This window comes from Callorhinus ursinus, unplaced genomic scaffold (genome assembly GCF_003265705.2).
Source record: "Callorhinus ursinus isolate GAN/ISIS: 27379988/994484 unplaced genomic scaffold, GSC_fseal_2.0 scaffold28, whole genome shotgun sequence".
Lineage (NCBI taxonomy): Eukaryota > Metazoa > Chordata > Mammalia > Carnivora > Otariidae > Callorhinus > Callorhinus ursinus.
In genome coordinates this window covers 18,575,145-18,589,516 of record NW_027397090.1, presented here as the reverse complement: position 1 = coordinate 18,589,516, position 14,372 = coordinate 18,575,145, and positions in this window count along the sequence as shown.

The following is a 14,372-nucleotide window of genomic DNA, read 5'->3' as shown; positions in this document are numbered from 1 at the left end:
AGGCGCACCCCGGCCACCGCCCCCAAAGGCGGGCGTGCGTGGGCTACGGTCGTCAGATCTTTCATGAGGCTCTGATCCTAGGAGCTTTGGTGAATCCAGAAGCTATTTCTGCACCTCTGTTCCAGTGACCTCACACTGGAACTAAGGGAGCAGTTGCATGCTCTTCCCTCGAGTTCCCTAGGGGACTTGGGGTCTGGCTTCAGAGTTAGGCCCTGCCGACTCTCTCCCTCTGGCTCCGCCATTTGTCCCTGGACAGGCACACGCAGGCCAGATGGGGTGATTCCTGCCGCGGGTGTCCACCACTCCGGCCAGGGCAGAAAGTCCCACGGGCCACAGTGCTTTCTGGCCAGGGACAATCCCTAGGGGCTAGTCGCGCCTCCTTATAAATTCTTTCCTCCCGGGTGCTAGCACCATTTGGTTCAAAAATCTTTAATGACCCCCCATGGCCATAGAGTTAAGTGTTAATTTAATACAAATCCAGTAGGATATTCAAAACCATAAGGGGCTCCAGCCTTATAATCATTACCCTGTTCCCTTCCTGGTGGGCTTGCTGCACCCTTTCTTGATCATTTCCCACCCCACTGCTAGTCACTTATAACCTGGGGCTGTGCAGGTGGGCCTTTAACACCTGTGTGTTTAAGAACCTTGGCTTGGAGTCGTCACTGGAGCAGTCAACTCTCTGGAGCAGTTAGTTTCCAGAGCACAACCCCTTCTTGCAACCTGGGGGCTCCCTTCGCTCCAGGAGGGCCCCCTACCTACAGATCTGGCCCCAAGGTTTCGAGGATACTTCTGTGTCACAGGCAGGCCCCTGTGCTCTGTCCCCACCTCGTGCCATGAGTGTGCATGCCCCTCATGCAGAAGGAATTGTTTAAACGATGCTCAGAGTCACTGGATGTACATTTTTCTCATCTACCAACATTGACCCAAGCACAGAATGGGCATGATTTCTCTCCTAAGCAAATCCATCACGCAGGAACCAGGCTTTCCTCGGAGACAGGTTGCTTGACTTGACGTGGCCTCTTCCAGGGCCAGCCAGATGGGAAGTGGATTCGGAAAGTGTCCCGGGGGGAGTGACGGCTCTTGGCTTCTTCCCTTGGGCCCGGTGCGCGATCCAGGAGGGTCGGAAAGGGTAGGCTGGCGGACGAGGGGATGTTGAGCCCTGGTACTCGGCTGGGCAAGCCGCCCAGAGATGAGCCCCCACGGATAGGCCGGAGCGTCCCCGGCCCCCGCTCCGGAGCTGGAGCGCCGCCGAGAGCGTCAGGCCGGGCGTGAGTGGCATGGCACAGACACAGCCATGTGCCGTCGGGGCGTCAAGCAGAGAAGGACCGGCGGCAGCTCGCGGCCAGGTGGGCCCCCGTGACCCCACCTCCCTGAGGCTCCCCGCCCTCCTCCGTGAGCAGAGCAGGTGCTCACAAAACATACTCTTAAATTGCCACTGTTCAAATTCCGCCCCGCCCCAACATTTTCTTATGAAAATTTTCGAATACACCAGAAGCAGAGATGATTTCACAGTGAACGCCCATTGCCCCACCCCTACACGCCATTCCGTAGACACTGTTGGCTTTGTCCCTCGCCGGCCCCCACCTCCATCCAGAGCTAGCTGCAGACATGAGTTAGTCTGTTTTCAATCATGGTATTGGACTCATGTTAATATTTCGAAAATCATTAAAGAAGGGCATGGGACTTTGTAATTATCCAAGGGGCACACCCTGAAACGAGCCGAAGAGTACGAACCTGAGGCTGAGAGGGGTCATCCTTGCAGGAGACAGGGCGCCTGCCGGCGCACCTCGGCGGCCGCTCGGAGCCGTGAGCGTCTACGGGTAAGCGGGCGGGAAGGCCTTGAGCCGCGTGCCGGGGGCGTGGGCTGCAGTGGCAGGGTGGGGGCGGAAGGGAAGGCCTGTGGCCGAGGGGACAGTCCGGGAGGTGGCACCAAGGACAAAAATGCAGGCTGGAAACCAGGCTGGTGGCCCCAGCGGGCTTTCTCCCCAGAGGGGCTGGGCAGAAAATGCAAGTGCGCTCGTGGAGGGAGAGAGCCTGACGCCGCACAACAGAGCCCGAGCTCAGCGAAGGACTGGAGGGATCCCGGGTCCTCCGGACTGGCCATGCAGCCCCTGGCGGCCCCCGCGGCTCCCCAGCAAGCTCCCCGTGACACACGCGGGTCCCACACACATGGCGAGCAGATGCTTTACCGTGTAGCGGCGATGACCCGGGTCTGGGGTGGCCACAAGCATGTCCTCCTAGGGGCATGGGGCTCATGAGGACCACTGTCTGTCTGGCCCTCTAGTCTAAAAGGATGCTCTGTTCATTCTGTTCACTAGGATGGACGTTGTAAGAGAAACAGGATTCTATAACTACACAAGTTTGGGAATTTCTCAGAACAAGTGGACGGATAGAATTTGTCTCATGGTCAATGCCGCCTGTATAAGACGAATCTCTGAGGAAGTGATAATGAGGCAGTACTTCCAAACTGTCTACCATCAGTTGTTTGGGGGGGTCTTTGGGAACTCATTTTGCAGCACACAACCCTAAGTCTCTGGGCAGTCTTTTGATAATGGGGCTCCCCGTCCTATCCATGGACCTTGTTACATTAGAGCTCAGTTCCATCCCGGGCAGCAGAGAAAGGAAACCGGAATTTGAGACCGACAGTTCCGTGGGGTGGTCCCACATTCCCTCCTCAGCTCTGGGCCCCAAACAATGGGGTTCGGGAGCGTCCACGTTGGCGGACATGTGCAGGTGCTGGAAGGATGGCGTGCCCCGGGAAGGCGTGTGCTCCACGCCCCTTCCCCACACCCTGCCCTGTGCCCCTCGTCCGTCTGGCTGTTCCAGAGTTGCATCCTTTCTCATAGATGGATAATAGTAAGTAAAGCACTTTCCTGAGTTCTGTGAGCCATTCTGGCAAATTATCAAATCTGAGGAGGGGGTCATGGGAACCCCCAGTTTAGAGCTGTGCAGTCGGTCGGTACAGGTAACGACCTGGGACTTGCGGCTGGCATCTGAAGGGGGCAGGCTCTGGGGGCTTCTGGGGAAGGCCCGGCTCGCTGTGCCCCTGCGCTGGCTGACCGCCTGGCCCAGCACCGGCTGCCGCGGGAAGGGAAGGCTTCCCAGCGCTTCCAGCGTGCTGGTCCTCCTGGTGCGTGCGCACAGAGCCCTCCGCCCATCTCAGCCCTGCACTTAAGCTCTGCGTTACGTTGCTTACTTCTGTGCATGTCGGGAGAAATCCTACACGTCTGAATCAAAAGAACCGTGTTCAAGTTTTCCTGCTGTGTAATCACAAATACTTTACCTAAGCCCTCATTTTATGTTGTAAACCAAGGTTAGTAATAGGTAAGGAGCAAGGATTTTATAGGGACGAGAATCAATATGAATTCAATAATCAATATTAAATTAATATTAATATTGACGACAAGCCCTCCTGAAGTATCCAGTGTGTAGCAAGTGCTCCACACATGTGCTGCGTGGTAACAGACATGTCATAGGTAGTGGTACCGTGCTTGTTGGAATTTATTTCAGATTTTCATAATACACACTCAGTAAGTGCCTGGTGAGTTGAAATAAAAGTTTACATTGGAAAAATACCTTTAAAGAATATTTTAATCATAGTATATGCTAATGAAAAGCCCTGTGATCTGAGAAGGAAAGAATATGAATCGCAGGAAATAATATCCTCGGAGGGACCGTGGTATTATTTTGACGCGAGAGTAGCTAATAATTGGCGCTGCCGTGGTGTGGAAAGCAGGTGCTTAGCCATCCCAGGTGACAGCAGGATCCCCAGCCCCACCACCCCACCCCCAATTCCACGTCTCCTCCAGGACTCCCTGGAGCTCCACACGTGGTACCCCGAGGGAGAAATGTGGTGACCTAGTTAGGGTTTCGACAATCCCAAACCCTCTCCAAATGAAAGTAACTAAATTTTTGTTCGTTGCCTATTTGAAGATCCCACGTGAGATTTTGTCCAATAACAAGGGTTCACTATGAAAACACAAGTGGATGGTGGGTGAGTCTGTCTTCAGAGGCAAGGCCATGTCACTTTGCAGTCAGTGGAACAAAGCACCATCCTGTCCAGAGCTGCAGGGCTGGGGGACAGGGAACTGAAAGGTCAGACCCTGAGACAATTCTAGGGGAAACACCCTGTTCCTGGGAAGTTTCCAAGTCCACTGTCCTGGCTACACACCACCGTGAGGGTGCCCCCCATGCAGGCTTTGGCTGCATGGCTGGTGGCACTGCCTTAGGAGGAAAGCATGAGCCGTCTCCCTCATGGGGAGCTCTGCCTTGCTGCGTCCCCTTCTCTCGAGGCCCCTTCATGAGGCTTCCGCCGCATAAGGTGGCTCTGAGCTGTTTTCAGGCACAACACTTCTGACACCGAGTGTGTAGGTTCTTCTCACATCAAGTGACTCTCCAGTTCTCTGAAGACACACTTGGGCGTCCAATAATTCACCTCAGCTCTGACACTAACTACCTCGAGTTGACACAGACCCCACAGAGGAAGCCCCCAGAGCCTGCCCCCTTCAGATGCCAGCCGCAAGTCCCAGGTCGTTACCTGTACCGACCGACTGCACAGCTCTAAACTGGGGGTTCCCATGACCCCCTCCTCAGATTTGATAATTTGCCAGAATGGCTCACAGAACTCAGGAAAGTGCTTTACTTACTATCATCCATCTATGAGAAAGGATGCAACTCTGGAACAGCCAGACGGACGAGGGGCACAGGGCAGGGTGTGGGGAAGGGGCGTGGAGCACACGCCTTCCCGGGGCACGCCATCCTTCCAGCACCTCACATGTCCGCCAACGTGGACGCTCCCGAACCCCATTGTTTGGAACATTTTATGCCGGTTTCGTTACTTAGGCATCACTGACTATGTCATTGACCACTGGAGACCAAACTCAATTCCCCCCTTCCCTGGATGGACATCAGGGCGTGGGGGGGGAATGTCAACCCTGTGGTCAGGCTTCGGTCTTTCTGGAAATGACACCCACATCTCCTGGAGACAATCACATAGACCTTCTTTACTGTATCACAGTGGCCTTCTGAAAATACCGATCCAAGTCTGATCGATAAATACCCCGTGTCAAGTTAGCAGGACAGTAGGGATGGACCCCCCTCCCTGCCGCTGGGACTGTTCCGGCGGTCTTTGGACACTATGTAGGGGCTGCTAGGTGGAGCATGACGCACTGTCTCCGACGCATGCCTGCCTGAGCTCGCACTAAGCAGCTGACCCGAACATTGGAGGAAATTGCAATTCACCATTCTCTGTCTGGAATGTTCTTTCCCTCCTTCTGTGGGCTAGATGGGGCTACTGCACATAGATATGCAGCCCTCCCTCCAAACCCCGGTGTGGAGTTCAGCGTCTCGGGGACTTAGGGTTGGCCACCCGTGTGTTCTGGCTGAGGACTCGGGGGCACCAGGGGCCGAGTGCCCATTCCGAGGGGACACCTGTGCACTGCAGGTTTCTGCGTGCTGCTTTGGGCCTGTGCTATTTTCCACAGTGAGAAGGCACCTCCCTGAGCCACTGGTCCCAAGAGGAGGAGCGACAGAAGGTGCCTGGAGCTGGGGCCAGCGAACCATGCCCATACACAGTCACAGGACACGCGCGGCTGGGCGATCATTTGCAACATCGTGGTGGTGATAGCTGCTGGTGTCTCTCTTCCTTAACCATCCTTCACGTCCCGGGGGGAAGGCTTCTCTCTCTGCTGCGTGGAGCACCTGCTGATTCCCACTTACAGTGAGTGCTTAGCCAGAATGAGAAGTAGAAGAGGGCTGGCCCTACCACCCAGCCAGTCCCCACGGAGAGCTGGTCACAGGGAGAGCTTTGATCAATGGCTGTAGACCACATGGTTGTGTCCGTGATGAATGGCCTTCATTCCTCTCACTGTTCTTCTTTACTTTGAGATCTTAAGATCGAGCATCCTGCCGGTGTCTTCTGCAGAGGTGGCAGGGAACACAAGGGACGAGCCCAGATGTCCGTGCAGAGGCCAGGGCTGGGGAAGAAGGCTGGGGCCACCGTGAACGTGGTCGGAGGAGCTTTGTGTGTTCCCGTTGCATGTTGCCCCAGAGCATTCCAGACCAGCTGCAGCCTCCCTTACACCTAATTTCAACTAAATCGACCTTTGTTCCCTAATTGAACGATGCTTCCAGAATACATAGAATCGCTTTAGGGACGGCCATCAGGAAAGTGCTGTGAACACTCGCCCTCATTGTCCTGGGTGTGCAAAACCAGTACAGGAGCAGACCGCACGGTCCTTACAGGCTCCCAGCTCACTAGGTAAAGGGGCGTGGGCTTCAATCATCGTCCTCAGGTTTTCCAGAAGAAAACCCAGAAGCGAAGGTGCGAGTCCAAGTCGTTTATGTGAGACGTGGTCCCCAGAAGCCCGGGAGGACCAGCAGCTAGGGGGTGGTGTGCTGCAGACATCTCAGTGGTCGTGGGTCCTGGAGCTCAGCCCCACGGGGGAGCTCTGGGCCAACCACCCATCCCGGCCTCGGAAGGGGCTGAAGTATTAACTCAAGGACCCCGCCCGCCCCTGCAGAGGGCTGCTCCCGGGTCTGGGTTTTCTGGCGCTTCCTGCCTTCACCCCCTTCGCTGGCCGGGAGTTCCCAGCCCTGCCACAGGGAGTGTCACTGATGGGAACTCCATCAGTGGGGATGCGGGCAGGGTGCAGACATTACAAGGCAAGTTTAAGAGATCACTGTCCCTTTAGATTTAAAGTGTGCCATGTTAATGATATGACAGTCTTTTGAGAAAGTGTTTCACTTTCCAGATTTCCTCTCCTCTCCCTTCTTCTCTCTGATACAGTAGGCAGGTTTTTGAGGCCTCCTGGTAAGGGAGACAGGGCATTAGATGTGGTGTCCTTGAAATCCCGCCTGACTTCCCCATCTCACATGGCTTGTCCGTGGACGCTGGTCCCATCTGGCTTCCCGGAGTGTTGGCCACACCTCCCGTTGGAGTCCTTGGTTCCAGCCTTCGGTGCTGGCCCCCAGGCGCTGACACCCTCCAACGTGGCTGGCTGGTCTCTGGAGTCCACCGACCATCTCCTCCCTGTGCTCAACTGCATCTCCTCTCCAGGCAGGACCCGTGGGAAACTCTGGGCCCCTTGGGGACACACACGAGGAGGCAGGGACACCACCTGAGGCTTGCTCATCTACGCATCACTATCCACCAAAGCAGCTCTGTTTTGCTGGGGCACCAGCACGCAGCCCTGGGATTCCAAGTGGGGGACATGCCCTGGATTTGAGTTCTCTCTCCTGGTTTCCCAGTGTGTCCCCTCCCGTCCCCGAGGGCCTCAGGAGGACGGCGGCACACATTTGCCTCTCTGCCCACTTCCTCGCTCTCCCTCCCATCTCTCCTTCCGGGAACCTGCTTTGTATCCTGTCTCCTCTCCGGCCCTGGCTCTTGCTAACCCTGAAGAGTGCATTGCCAAGGCCAGACTCTTAATGGAAACTAAAAAAAAAAAAAAAAGAAAAGAAAAGAAAAAAGAAAATCCTTGGCTTACAAAATGAGTGTTATTCTGAAAATCCTTTGCTGGATGCCAGAGCATAATATTGAATCGTTCTTCCTTTTTGTGCGGTAGCAAACCTGAGCATCCCCGAAGCCAGTGAGTGCCTCTGGTGGAGGAAGACTTTCAGTACAAACAGACCCAAAGAAGAAAAGAGCATTGGTCCAGCTCAGCAGGATTGTGCCCCCGCTTCATTTTATCTTTTTTTTTTTTTTTTTTAATACAAGACCATGGTCAGAAAAGAGTTCAATCAGCCTTGCTTATTTTCTCTCCCGTTCTCTGCAGCCAACCCTTGAACTGTCCTTGGATTCAATCTTGAACCTGAGCAGTCGTCACAAGGCTAGCCTCTTGAAGGGAGAGGGAACCAATTCAAGCTGATGTGAACCGGGCCTTCGAGCTCCAGGATGTTGGCAACTCGTGTTCTTCTGCGGATCCACCTTTCCTCTCCTCCTGGCCACCAGACCGACAACGGGGGTCAAGCCGCAGTGGGACATGGCCGGGAAAGTAGTGGGCAGCAGGGCAGAAAAGTCACCATGAGCTGCAGGAGCCTGGGCATCTGGCCGATGCGTACATCAGGAAACAGGAGGGTGCTGGCTCAGGGAGGGGGAGTTCACTGATACCGAAATGATCCCCTCCGATCCAGGACCCAACAGCCTGAGAGATGGTGCTGACAGTCAGTAGGAGGTCTCCCGGAAGCTTGGAGAAAGTGTCGGCATTAAGAGAAGTGCCACACCTGCCGTGGCGGGATGTGGAAGGGGGGATCCAGAGGCTCCAGAAGTCACCATTTAGACTGGCAGAAGCAAGGCTGGGAACACCACTGACTGAGTACGCTCCGGGGAAGAGTCTGGGAGGTGCTGGAGTTTCAGAGACAGTAGGAAATCCCCTGGTGAGCAAGCATCCTCAAGGAGCTCAGAGATGGCTGTTCTTTGCCATATGGGCTCCAGAGAGGAGACGCTGTCCTAGAACCAAGCCCTCCAATGCTAATGGGGTGACGGGATCCAGGAGTAACAGAGACCGGGTGCTGGAGTTAAGGTGGTGCAGTTAGAACGAACGGCAAGGCAGGGATGGCAGCTGGGGGCCCGGCGTGCGGAGCACTGGAGATGGGTCATAAAACACAGATAAAGCACAGTGTCCCAAGGACAGCCAGCAACATACTGCTTTGTTGAGCAAAAGAAAAAAAAAAAAAAGAAAAAAAATCAAAGGTGAATAAGTACATGACTGAGAGCAACTGGCCAATAACAAGTCACTATTCCTTGTATGGTTTCTGGATCTGAGCTGGATTGCAGCCCTATGCCCACTCACTGAAGGACAGGCCGAATCTCGGTGAGGAAGGACCCGGAACTCCACAGTAAGCGTCCAGGGTCATCACCCTCCCGGGTCAGGGGATGGCAAACTATGGCCCATGGGCCAGACCCAGCGAGGGCTTGTTGTGGTCACTACTGCGAGAACACAGCCTCTCCCAATCATTTATGTAAAGCTAGGTCTGCTTTGCGTTATGATGGCAGGAACCACAGAGAGAGTTTGCTGATCCCGGCCCGTGCGAATCCCTCCCCAGAGTGACTTGTGACAGTTCGCTCAGTTAACTCGACTCTAGGAAAAAGAGAAGATCTGCCCATTTTTAAGATGTGGACACAGAACCAGCATTGACACCAAGAGCCCGAATCAGAAGCACCTTCATGCCCTTGCCCCCAGAGTGGGAGTAATTGGTAAATAAATGGAAAATCTTCTCAGACCAAGGGACCCATTGTACGGCAAAGGAGATACAGTGACAGTGGACACGTGAACGTGTCTTATCACTCACCACATCACCCAGAGGCCGATGGCCCGATGGAACCATTGGAAAGGCCGAGAAATGGTACCCGCTTGGATCTGATACTCTGCAGGGATGGGCCACCATCAGCCAGGATGCATAAAGTGCACAGCGCTGGGTCCCCTTTGGGGGGGGGAGCGTGTCTGGAACCCAAGGGTCGCAGGTAAGCGTGTACCTGCTTATTGTCACCCCCATGGCCCACTTGGGGAAGAGTCTGTGGTCTGGGTTTCTGCTCCCAGTACCTTTAGAGTGTGTGGCTCTAGAGATCTTCTTCCTGGAGGGATGCGTCCACCAGGGGTCACAGCATCCCGGCAGTGCCATTGTCAGAAGGAGCTGAGCTGCTGCACACAATGGAGGAACAATGTGTGTACCCAGGGGATCCCCCTGGGCACCACGTGGCGCTCCCTTGTCTCACTCTGATGGCAAGTAGACAGACACGGCCCCATGGTCTGAGACGGTCTTGGTAAGCAGATGCTCAGACCCTCAGGGAGGAGGCAGTGTGGCCCCTGGACCAGCAGAGATGCTGGTCAAGAGCAAGGGGAATCTCAGATGGCGCAAGGAGGAGGGACGTGGGAAAGGTCCATTGTGGCTGGGAGACGAGTCACTGTGGCGGGGCTGTGGCACCTCCCACCAGGTTTCTTTGGTCATTTTTCCCCAGGAAGAAGACAAACTAGAATACAGGAGGACCTTCTCCCAAATAAGTGAGCTTACCACACAAAGGAGAGCATCTGAGCTGTGCAGTGTGGGAGATTGCGGAATGGAGCCCAGACGATGCTCCAGGCCCGAGGTGCTCCTTCCCCGCTGCTGGCGGTCCTGTTGCTGGTGGCTCATAGCTGAGTCCCTTCCCAAAAGGTCACCTAGCGGGTTGTGGCTGCTCCCCAGGGACAGCCCGCACTGGTGACCAGACACATCCTGGACTTCAGACTTCCACTGGGAATGGCCCCTGAGGGGCCATCTCAGTCCCACGGCGCCCTCAGGGTTGGCTGAGGTCTTTGTGCCGACGACACCCCAGCTGAACTTCTCCCCGGGCCACGTCTGAGCCCCTCGCTTTCTGACAGTGGCTCCCAAGAACATTCTTCAGTAAATCACCAGCATGGGAGTGTGCCTCTCTGAGTTCTTTCTCAGGGAACCCACTGAAGCCGTAACACGTGCCCAGAACATCTCCCCAACCTGACCAGATAGAGTTGGGTCCTGTGCCCTTTCCTCAGCTCACAAGAAGACTGGGTTCCCATGCTTGAATTAAACCAATCATTTGAGGGGGGAGGGATGGAGGGGTCAACCAGCTGGGCACTCTCCACAGGACGTCGGAAGCTGGTGACCAGCACATAGAGCTCCCCAGAAATGCCTCCAGAGCTGTGTCACCACAGAGACGGGGTATGGGGGGGGGGTGGCGGTGGTCCTGGGTTGTCTGGGGCATGGAGCAGGGCTGCCACCTGCATCCCGGGGAAGCAGAGCGGCTGTTGGTGTGGTTAGTGTCTAAAACACGGCTGGCACTGGCCAGGCCCTATTTCATGAGTGCCAAAACATGGAGGGGGAGTATTTACATTTCTAAGCACTATCATCACCCTCTGTAAAAATAAACCTCAAATGTTCAGTGCTTTCCTTTGTAAAGGAATTAAATTAAATTTTTTAAAATCACAGGCCACTGCAGGACTTGGAGTCCCTTCCTAACGGGAACTTGACCCTCCTGTTAGGGTTTTAACGGTACAAACAAAGCTGGACGCGCCCTGTGTGCACTCTGGAACTCTAGCTCAGAGGACGTAACAAGAGTTTTAGAAAAACAAAAACAGAGGATGTTCTTTCAGAAATGCTGGCTGGCAGGGAAATGGGTTCCTCCTCTCCGTGGGGTCTCTGAGAGCACGTCCCCATCTGTCCAGCGCAGCCCCTGGGGACACTGCTGGCGAACCCAGGGCACCTCTCGTGGGGACGGCTGTGTTTCCCTCCTAATTTGCAAGTGCTGCTTCTCGGCAGTTCTGCACACACGGCCTGGTGTGGGCTGCCCAGGCCACTCTCACTGCTGTGCAGAGCACGGCTGTGTTTCATGCCCCAGTGTGAGCAGAAGAGCCCCAGAGGTACAACCACGCACCCAGTGCATCCGGCCGGCCAGTGAGTTTGCAGCTCTCAGGGCGGGCATCAGAAGTAAACGCGTTTTCATTAAGTTGGATGCCGACTGGTGTTCTGTCTCGGAGAAACGGAGAAATGTGGCTGAGTCACACGCGGCCTCGGGAGCTCCTGCTGACTTGGTTTTCATGACCTCTGTGAGCGGGGCTGTCACATCTCATGGGTACACGCTGCCCCAAATGTTTGCCAGAGCGCCTATTTTAGCTGCATCTTGTTTTTGTTTCTTGGCAGCATATTCAATCAGGATATTCATAGTAATCTGGTGAGTGCCTAAGAAAATCAACAACAGGTTTCTTTAAAAATGCTCAAGATCCAGCAAAAAAAAAAAAAAAAAAAAAAAAGTTTATTCAACCCAGTTCCCAGTGACGAGAAATGCATTCTTAACTGTGGACATAATTCTAAGCCGACACAATAAAAACTGAGTTCTATTACGTGTAGTTCTCTGGAGGCTTTGAGTCTCCTGATGACCTTCTGATAGTATCTGCTCCTTCTTGCACTTTGGTGAATTTTTGCAGATTTCAGTGACTTCGGGCGAGGGGATGGAGTACGGAAGCATGAGAGCTGCCATTCTGCAGTGGGGTTTGAGGGTGACATTGGAAAGGACAACAGAACAGGCTGTCGTGGTGGGTGCATGCCATCAAAGTAAAGCCCAGAAACAAAATTACCTTGCGGGAAGAAAAAAATCCAGTTTGCTAATGAAGCTGCTCGTTGCATCCCTTGCCAGACCATGGAAGCAGCCCTCAAGAGCATAAGAGGCTGCATGACTGGTTCTAGACATCTCACGACCTGAGAATGACCCGCGCTGTTAAATGCACTGCAGGTCCTTCTCGGATCTGGTCCCGGGATATTATTTCAGGAAGGGTCTAAACAGTCTTGTTACTCTGCTGTCAAGGACCCTGGCTTGGAGGTGAGGCTCTAGTGTGTCTCATGGCCCAGTTGTGCACCTGCTGGGGAGTGCTGACCTAAGCCCTTTTCAGTGAGGAGGGAAATTGAAGGAGCGATTTCCTTCCTCTTGTTTAGGGAATGCTCCGTGGTTGGCAGGCAGGGACAGTCATATGTTGGAGGTGTCAGTGTGCTGAGACGAGCAGAACTTACAAACAACAGCATCCAAACACAGGGAAAGCACAGAATGTCTCTGGACTTCCTCTCCCAGAAAAATACAATCCTGATGGAAATGACCAAGAAGCAAAGGTTACATACTTTCAAGCAGACAGACATGAAGACCTCCCTAGTTTCATTGAACAAGTGGGGGACATGGGGCCTGGATGACCAGGTACTGAGTGTCCAAGGGCTCAGTACCGGGATGTGTGAGCAGACCATCCCTCCGATGCCCCTCCCCCAAGGGCACCTGCAGGAAGAGCAATATCGGAGTCCTGTCCACAGACCAGGCTCTGCCACCTAGATCTAAAAAGAAGGCCATGAGTTCATGTGAAGATTATTTTTCCCAACTACTTTTGGGATGGTTCTGGAATAAAAATCCAATTGACAGTCTACAGAATCCCACTGTATCCTAACATTTCCTTGAACAACAGACATATGCCTACTTGGCCTTGAGTCCTGGAGACACATTGTGAATGAGATGTTACCTTATAGACAAAGATGTCCATCACCAGGTGGCTTCAGAGGGGTGCCCCCAGCCCGTGCCTGTGTGTGTGGACCAAACGTTGGCATGTCCTCATCCATATGTGGAAGCCCAACCCCCAAGTCAAATGCGGCCACAGGGTAGGGCCCTGATTCAATAGAGTTCGTGTTCTTATAAGAAGAGACACCAGAGAGCTCTCTCATGCTCTCTCCACGTCACAAAGGAGGTCCTGTGAGCACATAGTGACAGCCACCTAGGAACCAGGAGAAGGAAACCTGCCTTCCAGCCTCAGGAACCATGAGAAGTAAATCTCTGCCGTGTAAGCCGTCCAGTCTCACCCCCTAGGGGTATTTTGTCATGTGGTCTGAGCCGACTAATGCGAGCGGGCTCCTCCCCGGGGTGCCTGGAGTGCTCACAGTAATTACACCAACTCTGATGATAGATTTATCATTTAGCGATCGCTTGCTCTGTGCCTGGTATCGTTGGATTTTTATTCCTTATTTCCTCTTCTGTTGCAGTGCCTAATCCCTCCCTTTTCTTGGCGAGTCCTGAGCCATAATGGCAGGGACGAGGGTGGTGTCAGGCAGGTTGACATGCTGTCACTGGGGAGGGCCTGGCTGTGGCCTGGTTTTATATGCGTCACTCCCCTTGGGATTTATACAACTTGGTTGGGTTATATTTCTGTTTCTTTCCATACTGGGGACTGGTAAAACCTATGGGTAAAAGCTGATCACCGGTCGCCTGGGTTCGCACGTCTAACCACCCTGCATTTGGATCTAGGCCATCCCAACAGTAAGCTGTGTCATGGAGCGGCTTCTGCCGTGGGAGTTGGGGGAACAGAAGGAAGAAAGTCCCTTCTGGAGAGCCCACTCCTGGTGATGCCACTTTTCTCCATACCCACTTCATGCATTTGAGCCTAGAAGATTCTAGAACAGTCTACCTTGAGTAAGTGACACCTTGCCTCGCTCACTACCTGCTTCCATCTCAGTGGGGAGCTGAGTGGTAGCTGGAAACAAGATGCTGCCACATGGACCACAGTGTCCATTGCCATGGAAACCATGTTTCTTCCCACCCCCCCACTCTGTGGTCACAGGTGACATATTTCCTATTGCCATGCAGCTGACCCTTCAGGACTACTCGTTATGGGGCAGCATTGTTGTACCCATCACATCTCTGCACGTGAAATGCAAACCCACAGCCCACGAGGCGGGTGTTCTCCTGGGTAGACACCAGAGCTGCCAAAAATGTTTTTAGGTGTGGCCTGATCTTTAAAGTAGAGTCAATTTGCAAAAGGAGCCCTTAATCTTTGAGCACAAGCCACTAATTTTCTCCTTCTTTTCTAAACACAGTCTCAGCGAGGGTGTGATTATCT